Here is a 13,428-nt window from a genome sequence, read left to right on the forward strand (position 1 = left end):
TTATTTGGTTTTATTTTCAGCAGAGAAAAGGGTTTTTTTCGTGAGGTATTTATAGATGAACGAAAAAATAAAATAACTACATGGAAATTGTGCACATAGCCAATTACATGGTGCCACGCATCGGTGTGTACACGTGGCAGAATTTGGTGGGTTTGATGCGTTGGGAGAGCGAGCGTCGTGGATGGTTAACCACCTCAAGTGATGCGTGTTACGTCCCCGCCTGACGGAAACTTTTCCTCTGCTGCGTGCTGAACGTTGTGCACGTCATCCTTTACGATTAGCATCAAGTTTTTTTGAGGTCGCTTGTGGTAATACGCGAATCGTGTTTTGCGCTCAAATGTACGAAGGAAACAAAGTTTCCGCCATTTAATGGACAAGAACAGCGCCATGGTTCCACCTTCGCCGTTGGCCGGGTAGACGGGAGAAGCGTGCTAGACGCTTCCAATATTATGTTATTGACGTTGACTAGATGATCCGGACCGTCCACGTAATCGGCGTTTGCGTTATGGACGGATGAGATAATTTCATGTTGTTTAAGTGCCTTACCGTCTCCACTGGTTTCAGAAATGGGCCGGTAGTCAATGGGCCGATCTACCTTGGGTTTGAGAAATGATGTTGATGAACTCAAAACTGAAGCACATCACCGACCGGCTTGGCCTGGCTGTCAGCAAGGCCACGACGATCTCAATTTGATGGCACATTAATGATATCTGATATACTCTTCTGCAGACTTGGAGTATTTTTGTTATTGTTGTTTTTTGAGCATTTTAACGAATACCCCGTCCATGCCACCTAGTACAAGAGAATTGGTGCAACTTATGGTAATTGGTGTTGTACGTGCCTGAGGTCATAGTTAGGTAATGGGCTTTTGAGACAGTATTAAGTGAGTCTAGAAAACATTTTGTGTATTTTACAAAGACGATGCAGCACGTTGGGCCTCCACGCATCAAGTATTTACGGATGAATTGAGAAACTGCACTCCAACACGTTACTCGTGAATTAAAGCTTGCAAAATACGATCCAATCCAGTAATCCATTCCATATTCAACCCATCATAGGTATTGCGGCTTGTTTTTGGTTGACGTTGAAAAATTAAAAAATACAATACTGGAGCAATCTACAAAAAAATCTGAACTAGAGAATTATGTTCCGGCGAGAATCCTCCGACGTTCAAGTTAGAATGCGCAAACAGAGAAATAGATTTTATCTCTCTGAGATAGATTACTTACCTAAATCTTCGAGGTTTGAGTATTTATAGAGGAAACGGTTGTGTAATCATTTTGGTAGATAGGCTGGCCAAATCTGATGCGTTTATTTGGTTGTGATTCTCAGAATCAGACGGTTACACATGAAAAATTCTCAGGATCAAATGGTTATATCCATATAGTATTGAAAGCTATGGTCAAATAGCATTGACAGCTATGGCCAGTTGGCACCTGTCTTTTGAATCTGAGCCCGATCAATCTGCTTCCGAGGAGAGATCAAAGAGTGTAGCGTGCCAACTAGGAGTTCGGACTGATAGTTTTTCGATCAAAGATTGAACCAAATCTTTTCCATCCAAAGATTTGGACCAAGAACATACCGACGAGAGATCGGACATAATAGCCTCCGACCATAGATCGGGACAGACATTTACCGACCAGAGGTCGAGCAAACCACAACAATTAGATCGCTTGAAAGGCACTGATATGGATCCGATGGGTCATAATGGACTTGAATTTTCATACATCACCGGTCCATTCCAGATTCCTCCAAACAGATACCCCTCTACTTCCTAGTCCGAGCTCTGGTCGGGCTATGAGAGTATTTATCTTGGCATTCTGAATGGTCGGAGATGTAAAGAGTTATTTTTAAATCAAATACTTGTGCACGATTTTTCAGACAAAAAAATTATCGAACTAATGATGAAATTTTCGAAATCTACATAGACTCCACTCTTTTCTGCTAAGATGCATTAAATGTGAAGACTATCGGCCAGCTTGAGCTAATGAAAGCCTGACGCATAGTCTGTTTTAGAAATTCATACCGATTTGACGTCCTCTGAGAGACGTGCATCCTTCTATTTAAAGGGACGGCTTCCTTTGTTTTATTTCTCCTTCTGCCGATTTTGGTAAAATCTTTTTTCTCTCTTGTAATGTCAGACAGAGCTGACCAGACTTACAAACGCTTCTTGTTGGAATAAAGTTACAACTTTTCTAACCATGCATTCATGTATATATTTTTTTTATTATATTTTTTTATGTTGTCGTTTTTCGAATTATACTAACTCCACATGGTTGCTGCAAAACATAAAAGCTTTAACATCTCGAGGTCGATCAAAGATTGAGTTCAAATATAAGTCGATCAAAGATTTTTTACATCTCGAGGCCGATCAAAGGTCGAGTTCAAATATAAGCTGATCGGCTTTTAACATTTCGAAACCGATCAAAGGACAAATTTAGATATAAACTGATTAAAGGCTTTTAACATCTCGAGACCGATCAAAAGTCGAATTTTAATATAAGTCGATCAAAGACTTTTAATATCTCAAGACCAATTAAAGATCGAGTTCAAATATAAATCGATCGAAAGTTTTTAATATCTCGAGACTGATCAAAGATCGAGTTCAAAATATAAGCCAATTAAAGACTTTTAACATCTCGAAATCGATCAAAGGTCGGGTTCATATATAAGTCGATCAAAGACTTTTAACATCTTGAGACTAATCAAAGGCTGAGTTCAGACATAGGTCGATCAAAGATTTTTAACATCTCGAGGCCGATCAAAGGCTAAGTTTCAATATAAGTCGAATGAAGGCTTTTAATATTTCGAGGTCGATCAAAAGTCGAGTTCAAATATAAGCAGATCAAAGATTTTTAACATCTCAAAATTGATTAAAGATCAAATTTCAATATAAGTCTATCAAAAGTCTTTAACCTTTCAAGGCCAATCAAAGACTGAATTCAGATATAACTCGCATTTATATGTGGAAGGATCGATATTGATAAATTGGAGTGTTCATTCATGCATATACTTCAATAAATTACAATATCACTAATAATATATGCAGAGGTTAGCTGAGTTGCACGATCTTTAGAGTGAAATTCTATCAAACTGTTTCAAATTATAAGTTATGGGGTGTACCATCTCATCCATCTGATAAGGGCCTTCCCAATTAGGTGATAACTTTTTCCACTCCGTGGGCTGTGAGACTTCAGCGCGCCGTAGCACCAGATCACCAACTCGAAATTTTTTAGACTTGACTCAGGAATTATAGTACTTGGCCATCCTTTGTCGGTAGGATGTCATTCGCACGGCAGCTCGTTCCCTACTCTCCTCAACTAGATCAAAGTTGGTTTACAACCATTCAAAGTTGGTATCCTCATTGTACTCTTCGACTCTGAAGAAAGAAAGCCCGATCTCAATCGATATAACTGCTTCAGTTCCGAATGCAAGGTTGAATGGAGTTTGTCCAGTTGAAATTTTTTAAGTTGTTCGGTATGTCCACAACACATGATACAGCTTGTCCATCCAGGACCCTCCAGTCTGATTAAATCTAGCCTTCAAGCCTTGCAAGAGAGTCTTGTTCTTTACTTCGGCCTCCCCATTTGCCTGTGGGTATTCGATTGAGGTGAAGCATTGTTCAATTTCAAAGACTTCACAGAATTCTCGAAGCTGAGAGTCACGAAATTTTCTACCATTGTCAGTTACCGGTGCCCTCGGAAGACCATAGCGGCAAATAATGGATTTTCAGATAAAGTTTTTAACTCTAGCCTCTATTATATGGGCTAGGGGCTTGGCTTCCATCTATTTTGTGAAATAATCAATAGCCATCAGGAAGAATTTACACTGACCTGAGGCTTAAGGAAAGGGATCCAGGATGTCCATTTCCCACTGAGCGAAAGGCCATAGAGCAACGATAGAAGTAAGGAGAACCGCTGGTTGATGTTGAATATTGAAAATCTTCTAAAAGCGATCACACCTTCTGACAAAATCAGAGGCATCCTTTTGCATGAAAGGCCAATAATAGCCTTACCGGAGGATTTTGTAAGAAAGAGTCTTTATGCCCAAATGATTTTCATAAATCTCCTCATGGACCTCTCTTAGTGCATAGTCTGCTTCAGACAGTCACAGATATCTCAGAAGTGGGAGAGAGAAAGATCGCTTATATAACTTATCATCATGAAGCACATAGCGGGCAGTCTGACTGTGAGGTGGTAATTCGTCCGATCTAAAATATTTAGCAAGGGGTCAATCCAGTAAGGCTCTTCTTCAATCTATTGAGCAGCAAAAGGTTCTTCTAGATTTGAGTTTTTCAATACCGAAATATAAGTTTTTTTTTGAAATTCAGATGGTAGAGAGACTGCTAGCTTTGACAGCGCATCCGTCTGTATATTTTTGTGTTCGATGTACCTATTAGATATCAAAGCTCAGAAAAGATGTAGTTAGTTCTTTTATCTTTTTGAGGTACCTCTTCATGTTTTCCTTCCGAGCTTCATATTTTTCCTTGACTTGCCCCATCATCAGTTGAGAGTCACTAAAGATCTTCAAGTGTTTGACCCTCACATCCTTTGCAAGTCCAAGCTCGATAATTAAAGCCTTATACTTTGCCTCATTGTTGGTAGCTGAAAATTCAAACCGCAGAGCATACTCTGCCACATCACCTTTCGATCCAATTAAGATGACCTCGACTCTTGATCTCGTTGAATTGGAAGATCCATCCACATGAAGAATCTACTGATCTTCAGGACCAGGGTCCATATTTATTTGTTTCTCTAGCACCATTGAGCTGCTCTCCATAGCCTCTGAGCCCTCCTCATCGGGGATGGTGCACTCAAGGATGAAGTCAGCCAAGATCTGAGCTTTGATTGAAAATCTTGAATGGAACTTAATGTCAAACTCAAAGAATTATAAGACCCATTTTGCAATACATCCCGATGTATTCGGACAGTGGAGGACTACCTTGATCGGTTGATCCGTGAGCAGCACTATCATATGAGCTTGAAAGTAGGACTGGAGCTTATTTACCGTGACGACCAGAGCAAATATTAATTTTTTCAACTTTGTGTACCTAGTCTTAGCATCCTAAAGGACCTTACTTAAGTAATACACTAATTTTTGGATTCATCCTTCTTTCCATATAAGAACCGAACTAATTGCTGATGGAGATACGGTAAGGTAGAGTAACAATTTTTCTCCAAATTAGAACTTTGTAAGCAAGGGTGCCGAGCTAAGGTATCGCTTCAACTCTTCAAATACTTTCTGACACTCAATCGTCCATTAGAAGTTTCTCGATTGTTTGAGGGTTTGAAAAAAAGCAAACATCTTTCAAACGATCTGGAGATGAAATAATTGAGTGAGGCAATCCTTTCGGTGAGGTGCTAGATTTTTTTATATTTTTTGGTGAGGATATCTCTAAAATCATCTTAATCTTCTTCGAATTCACCTCGATTCTTTGTTGGGAGACCATGAATCTGAAAAACTTTTCAGAGCTAACTCCAAAGGCACATTTTGTAGGATTCAACTGCATCTGAAATTGGTGTAGGGTGTTTAAAGTTTCTTGGAGGTCGGCTATGTGATCTGGAGTGGTTCGATTTTTTATCAATATATCATCCACATAGACCTCTATGTTGCGACCAATTTGATCTTTGAATATCTTATTCACCAGTCACTGATATATCACCCCGACATTCTTTAGCCCAAAGGGCATCATCCTGTAATAATAGAGCCCAGAGTCAGTAATAAAAGCCATTTTTTCCTCATCCTCAGGTGCCATCCGGATTTGGTTATAACCGGAGAAGGCATTTATGAAAGTGAGGAGCTCGTGCCCAGAAGTGGCATCCACCAATTGATATATTCGAGAGAAAGGATAGCTGTCTTTGAGGCAAGCTTTATTCAAGTCAGTGAAGTTGATATATATGTGCCATTTTTCATTCGTCTTCTTAACTAGCACAATGTTAGCGAGCCAGTCAGGATACATTGCTTTTCGGATGAAGCCGGCCTTGACCAGCTTGTCCACCTCCTCAGCAATTACTTTTTAGCACTTTAAGGCAAAGCTTCTCTTCTTCTGTTTTATAAAACAGAAGGTCAGATCCACTTCCAAGTGATGAGTCATCACCTCTGGATCTATCCAGGTATATCTATTGTCGTCCAAGCAAACAGGTCCATATTTTTTTGCAAAAGAGCAGTTAGCCGAGCTTTGATTATCTGATCTAGGGATGACCCGATTTTCACATTTGATGGAGATTTTTCTTCCTCAAAGGGATCTCCACTAGATTCTCGGACGATCGAGCATGCTCTCCGACCAGATCATTGCGAGCGTCCAAACCTATTGAGAGTTTAAGTTGGGATGCCGCCGACTGTTCCTCCACCTATAGCTTAGCAGTGAAACACTCTCAGGCCATGGTCTGATGCCTCAGACTTACCCCACTCCAGCTTTCGTCGAAAACTTCATCATCAAGTGGTAGCTCGATATCACTGCCTTCAGTGCTCCCAGACTTGGTCAGCTAAGTATCTCAATGCAGGCTGACGGTAGATTAAGTATAAGAAAATTAATATGAACAGTCACCTGCCTGGGTTTGATTCCCAAGGTAAGGGGCAATCTGATAGTCCCCTCCAAAACTATCAAACTTTTGGAGAAACCTTGGATCAAAATACTTAATTTATTCAACTGTTCGGGAATAAACTCCATTGCAGTGAAAGCAGTATAATACAAAATATCGATAGAATTTTCATTATCGATAAAAATACATTATACATTGTAGTCAGCTATATTAGCAGTAATAACCATGGCGTCATTGTATGGGGTTTGTATACCTTCGACATCTTGTTCGATGAAGATCATTGGCTCCTCGAGCTGATGCCTCTTCGTCACATGTGGCTTCACCAATCCAGACGACTCTCCAATTATCATATGAATTTCACCTTGCAGGGGTCGATTTTCTACTACCGCTTGCCCCTTCGCCTGTGGTTGTGCTGGTGCTGGTTGAGGTTAAGGTTGAGACTGAGGGGGCTGGCACTGTTGCTACTGAAGCATGGGATGTCTCCACTGCTGCTGTCCGGCTCTTGGAGGATATCGATGTGGAGAACCTTATGTTGGGAATAGTGTCCCAAAGCTAATCGTCAGCCTGTTGACGGTTGTGCTCATTTTTGTATTTGTACATGAATTATGAATTAATAAAAATTATTTTGATATTTTTTTATCATAAAATGTTTCATCTTCTAATGAACTCCTATGTTGTAGTGAAGTCCTTAGGACTATTTAGACTCGACAAAAGAGGATTTATCGTTTAGTCCTTAAATCTGTTCGCGACTAAATGATACGTTGTTACCAAGGACGACAACGTTTATCAAGTATAGGTCGTTGTGTGCCATATAAGTTGGTTGTCCTCTTAACCAATGAGTGTGGAGACACTGGTATGGCATACAGGTGAGATGTAAGGGTACATCTGTACTGAACTTGACCGACTCCAGAGCTATTTCTGCTGTCAAGATTTACTCCGATGGAATATGGATATAAATATCCCTCCGACCTGAGACCACCACGGTGACTTGCAAGCAACTCACTGCACTTAGGCACTGGACTATCTGAATTTCTAATTCAGTGACGGAAGCTGCTGGATGTAGTCAAGTACTTGACTTATCGGTGCATGTGTCAAGATGGGATTGACCACTTCAGTTTAGGAGCTGTGTACAGTCGTGTTTCAATTTAGCAAAACCTTAGCCAGGATAGTCCTTGTGAGGAGTCACAGGACTGTTTGAGTTGAGCATGATTCGGATGATCTGATCAGGGTTGACAGTTTAACCTTGAGTCATCCTAAACACAGGGGTCAAAAAGATGAATTATACAGTAACCATATTCATGTAGGTTCTGAGTGTTGCGATTGTGACTCTTTGATCTATCCAGATATCGGGTACCATCGCTAGATGGTCACTTCGATTAGTACAGAAATTTATTCCTGTGCTACCGGCTTAGGTTCGAACCTGCGGGGTCACACACATTAGAGGTTCCTATCTGATCTGATGGCTGGTGTAGAATCCTACATGTTTGGGACTCAGTGATCGAGAATCAAGATTCTCTGATCATGAGTTCCACACATTATGGGTACCGGGGTCAAGAGTCCCACTGGTTGGAACTTTTCGATCAGGGTTACATATCGATGAATTCTGATGCCCGATTGCCCATCAGATTTGGACTCAATATTTATGAGAGGTTTAATTAGTGATTTGATCGCTAATTAACTCAATTTGATTGAGTAATTATTTTTGGATCAAGTTCAATTGAATTGGATTCAGTTGGGTTTGATCCGATTAGGTTAAGGGTTGACCTAATCGTCGAGATAGTTTAGTCCCTGATTTGATCAGAGATTGAGCTTAGTCAATTCCTGATTTAATTAAGATTTTATTGAGCCTAATTAAGTTGAATTTAAATTAGTCTAATTGGACCTAACTTATTTGGTTCAATTAGGTTGGTTTAAATAATGAAACCACCTTGACCCAATCTCCATGCGCCACCTCACTTCCATTGCACCCATTTGAATTCATGAGAAGGAACTTCTCATGAATTATTTCCTCACACCAAGCCCTCTCCACGCCCCACTTTAATGTGCCATATGAATGAATAAGGATGATTGGTTGGCCATTCAAATTCAAAATAAAGTTTGAATTTGAATGGGCAATCAATCTTTACACCTTATCCCTTTTTTTATGGCCCATTTATTATATGAGAAAAAGTTTCTCATGAAATCACTCCATGCACAATTTAAGCCACGCCTCACGCCTTTAGTGGATAAGGGATGAGTTGGTGTCCATTTGAATTTAAAATTTGATTTGAATTCAAATATGCAATTACTCATCTTTATCCTTTCTTTTGGATAAGACGTTTGATGTGGTTATAAAGGAAGAGAAGAGTGGGGCGTGCAGAAGAAAATTTTTGAAGAAAAATTTTGGGACGTGAGAAGTCTTGTACGTGAGAAGGAAGTCCATATCCTTCCAAGAGAAAAAGAAAGAAAAGTGGGTGCAAGGTTTTCGGTGAGTTCCCTAGAGTTTTAGCCTGGGGTTCGAGAAGTGAGAAAGTAAGCTACGAGTGTCGTGAGCCCACAAAATCTCAAAAAGATCTTCAACATCCTCTCAAGCACGTTTGTTGACGATCCGAAGCATTCAAAGAATCGACAGACATCGATCGAAGGAGTTCGATCAGCATCGGCCGTCAAAAGGGCTCTACAACGAGCTAGCACTCGTGAGGAGTCGATCAGACCGAAAGCTTCGTGTGGACGATCCGTAGAGGTCAAACATGCTGTGTGGCTATGTCGCGATGATCAGACTCTCCCGACGGTGATCAGATTGTGGCGATCTACTACCCGCACAAAGGTATTGTGTTCTGAACATATTACAATAAAATATTTATTGTTCAAATTCGAATTTCAAATTTAAATGCATGCATGCTATATTTCATATTTAGATCTTAGTATAAGGTAAATTCATGTTAATTAATTAGATTAATTAATATTTTTTTACTGTAAAATCATGATTTTGAAAAAGTTTTAAAATTATCATTTTATCCCTATACTGAATTTCTCCACAAATGGTATCAGAGCGGGTTCTTAGATATGATATATATATTTACATGCGTAGATTAAGTTGTAATCTAAAAGTTTAAATTTGAATTTTGAAAGTTGTTCGAAATTCAAAATTTAAAAAATTTGAAATTCAAAATTTAAATTTTGAATTTTGAAATTTCGAAATTCAAAATTCAAAAATTTGAAATTCAAAATTTGAAATTTAAAATTTGAAATTTGGTTGAAATTTCAAATTTAAAATTTAAAATTCAAAATTTAAAATTCAAAATTTGAATTTCAAAATTTTGAAATTTGAAATTTGAAATTCAAAATTTAAAATTTGAAATTTAAAATTTAAAATTTAAATTTTGAAATTGGTATATTTAGATATACTTGATCCAAGTAGCAAGTAATCGAATTGGGTTGGTTGCCATGGCCGTCCGATCATAGGAGAAAAGCAGGGTTTAAAGGCCCTCTCCTCCCATTCGATGGGGTCTCCTATGGCGGTAGGGGTGCCGCTGCAATTATATCCTATGCAGATGAAGCAGCGAAAGGAATTAATTATAAAGGTTCAATTGTGAAATTTATCATGAATATGTTAGATTAGATCTAAAGGAATATTCGTGATTTATTTTGATTGAGTTATTTTCTGTTATGTAATTAGCAATAGGATTGCTATTTATGAAATATGCTGATCTATTTGTGAAATGAGTCAACATATTTGGTGAACAGAAAATAAAACCTTTCAAATTTAAAAATTATTTTTGAAATGCCAAACCCTGACCCAACAGCCCAAATACTTAATTAAAAGAATTAAGTGTTGTCTAGTAGGTCTAGAATTGTGAATTAAGACCTAAGACAATTGCATAAACTTGTGGGTCAATGGGTTAGATGGATTAGATCCATGATTGGGTTAGACCTAAGGTTAGCTTAAAGAAATGAACTAAATTAGAGTAATTGGTCAAATCTAATCAAAAGTTGAATTAGATTAGGTCAAGGATACTCTAGACTCAACTCCAATAGTTATAGTTGAATGGGTCCATGTCTTTAACTAGACCAAGATGGACTTAATTCATGGCTATGCGGTGGAACCCTATTTAATAAGTTGATCAAATTAAAACTAATGAACCAGTTGGTGTCTAAGGTAAGTTTGGCATTTTGACCAGTGGTTTTTAAGCGGGAGCTACTCGTAGTGATTCGATCTCTGACGAGTTAATGGCTTATCCCCACCACTGATCTCACTTACCTGGCCAACCTGGTGAATTAGGTTTTGATTAGATCACTTGGTGATTAGGGCTCACCCATGTCATTAGGTAAATCAGTTTGACTGATTTAGGTGCTCCTAATGCCAGCTTTAATTAAATCTTTTTTTAATCTGACTTGGTGAAGTCAGTGAGAGGATTGAAATTGGCTGGATATTTTTTTCTCATCTATCTTTTAATAAAATCTTCAAAAATTATTAGGTCTCTAAAAATGATTAAGTTATATTGATAACTAAGTCATAGCTTCCCATTAAGTGAGTGATAATGAGTCCATTAGTTTAATAATCATTGGAGGCCCAAAGGCCTGGTGCTTATTGACTAATGGAATTATCATTCATAATATGATAATTTGGTTTGAGTCTTTCTGATGGTGGTCAGGTTGGCCGGTCAAAGTTGGGCCTGATCATTTATTAGTCCGATTCATCAAATCAAATCATGTTAATGGTTGGACCTAACCAGATCTTTTCAGCGGAGGCCAAAGCCTACTGATTAGGTTCTGGGGCAAAATCAATTACTAGAAGTTGTTTAGAGAAACAACTGGTCATGAACCTACCCATAGATGCACATGGGTTGACCAACCAAAGTTGGGCTCGTGTGTAGTCTGTATGGATTCTAGTACCCACTAAGGAATTAAAGTAATTCCTCGAATTGAAGATTGAGGCTACCAGTTCGTAAAAATACTGAGAGAAACTTTAGACTAAAGTCCAAGTCTTTAGTATTTATAATTTATGTACTAATAGAGGTCTGATTTTCCTTTATGCAGCTATGGCCACTACCCTGTCCCTCCGGTCATTATTAGATAATGACAAGCTCATGGGACCTAATTTCGATAGCTGGTATCGAAAATTAAAAATTATCCTTGAGCATGAGCGGATCCTTTATGTAGTAACGGATCCGGCATCTGAGGAGCCAGCCCCGAACGTCAGAGGGACGGTCCGAGACACTTATCAGAAGTGGCTCAACGACTGCACCACCGTTCGGTGCATTATGCTGGCGGCAATGAATGATGAGTTCAGCCGCAGGTTCGAGAACGCCCAGCCACAGGAGATGCTTCAAATGTTGAACGACTCCTTTGGCATGCCTGACGATGTTGAAAGGCACAAAACTAGTTGTGCCATTTTCAATGCTCGGATGAGGGATGGAGCCTCAGTCACTGATCATGTACTGTACATGATCGAAATGATTAAGCGCCTAAGTAAACTGGGCTTTCCCTTGCACGAACAGTTCGGTAAGGATGCGATCCTTAATTCATTGCCCAAGTCCTTCCTCCCCTTCCTTACTCATTTTTGGATGACAAAGCCTGCAGTGAACTACCACGACTTGTTGGGGTTGCTGCAGAACTTTGAGAAGGATCACCAGCTCCATAAGGAGTCGGTGAATGTTGTGGGAGGGTCTTCTTCTTGTCGTCGATCCTTTGAGAAAGAGAAGAAGAATAAGAAGGTGCAGCTGCATGCTAGGACATCTGCACAGGATCAGACCAAGAAGTGCAAGCCCGATCAGAGTCAGGCGGAGTGCTTCTTTTGCAAGAAGTAGGGGCACTGAAAGAGGAACTGTCCTCTATACATTGCCTCCCTGGACCCGAATAGGCCGAAGAAGAAGCAAGGTACTTATATGATAACACCTTACAACTTTTCTATTTGTGATACTACTGCCTGGGTATTGGATACCGAAAGCCCTTATCATATTTGCAATTCGATGCAGGGTCTGCAGGTCAGTAGGAGATTTGATGAAGGCGAGAGATTCCTGAACATTGGAGATGGAAGCAAAGTTTCAGTTCTAGCATTAGGAATCATGAACCTTGTAATCAATTCTCGAAACGTAATTCTGAGTGAATATCACTATTGTCCAAGCTTTTTATTAAATATTATTTCTGTAGGCCTTTTGGCCATGAACGGTTATCAATTTTTAATAAAAGAAAACGTTTGCAATATCATTTTGAATGGTGTTATAATGTTTGTTGGACAACTTAATAATAAAACTTACTTTCTATCATAACCTGTTAATATGGTTCAAACCTTCGATAAATGGCCTAGAATAGATTATGTGTCAGAAGTCTACCTTTGGCACTGTAGGCTAGGTCATATCAATAAAAACAGGATAAACAGGTTGGCTCAAGAAGAAATTTTTGAAGTAGGTGATTGTGAATCACTTTCAACTTGTGAGTCCTGTCTTCTTGGTAAAATGACCAAGTCACCTTTTACTGGAAAAGGTGAGCGAGCCAGTGAACTCTTGGCTCTGATATATTTTGATGTATGTGGACCCATGAGCTCAAGTGCAAAAGGTGGATATTTCTACTTCATAACCTTCACAGACAATCTATCGAGGTATGGGTATGTCTATTTAATGAAGCATAAGTCGGAGTCGTTTGAAATGTTCAAACTATTTCGAAATGAGGTAGAAAAATAAACTGAAAAGTGTATTAAAATTCTTTGATTTGATCGAGGAGGTGAATACCTTTCCAATGATTTTCTGACATATCTTGGGGAGAATGGGATTCTCTCTCAGTGGACTCCTCCTGGAATACCACAATATAATGGTGTATCTGAAAGGAGAAATCGGATCTTGTTGGACATGGTTCGATCCATGATGGGATTTGCTGGTCTGTCGATCTTCCTCTGGGGATATGCGCT

This window comes from Elaeis guineensis, chromosome 13, assembly GCF_000442705.2.
Source record: "Elaeis guineensis isolate ETL-2024a chromosome 13, EG11, whole genome shotgun sequence".
Taxonomy (NCBI): Eukaryota; Viridiplantae; Streptophyta; class Magnoliopsida; order Arecales; family Arecaceae; genus Elaeis; species Elaeis guineensis.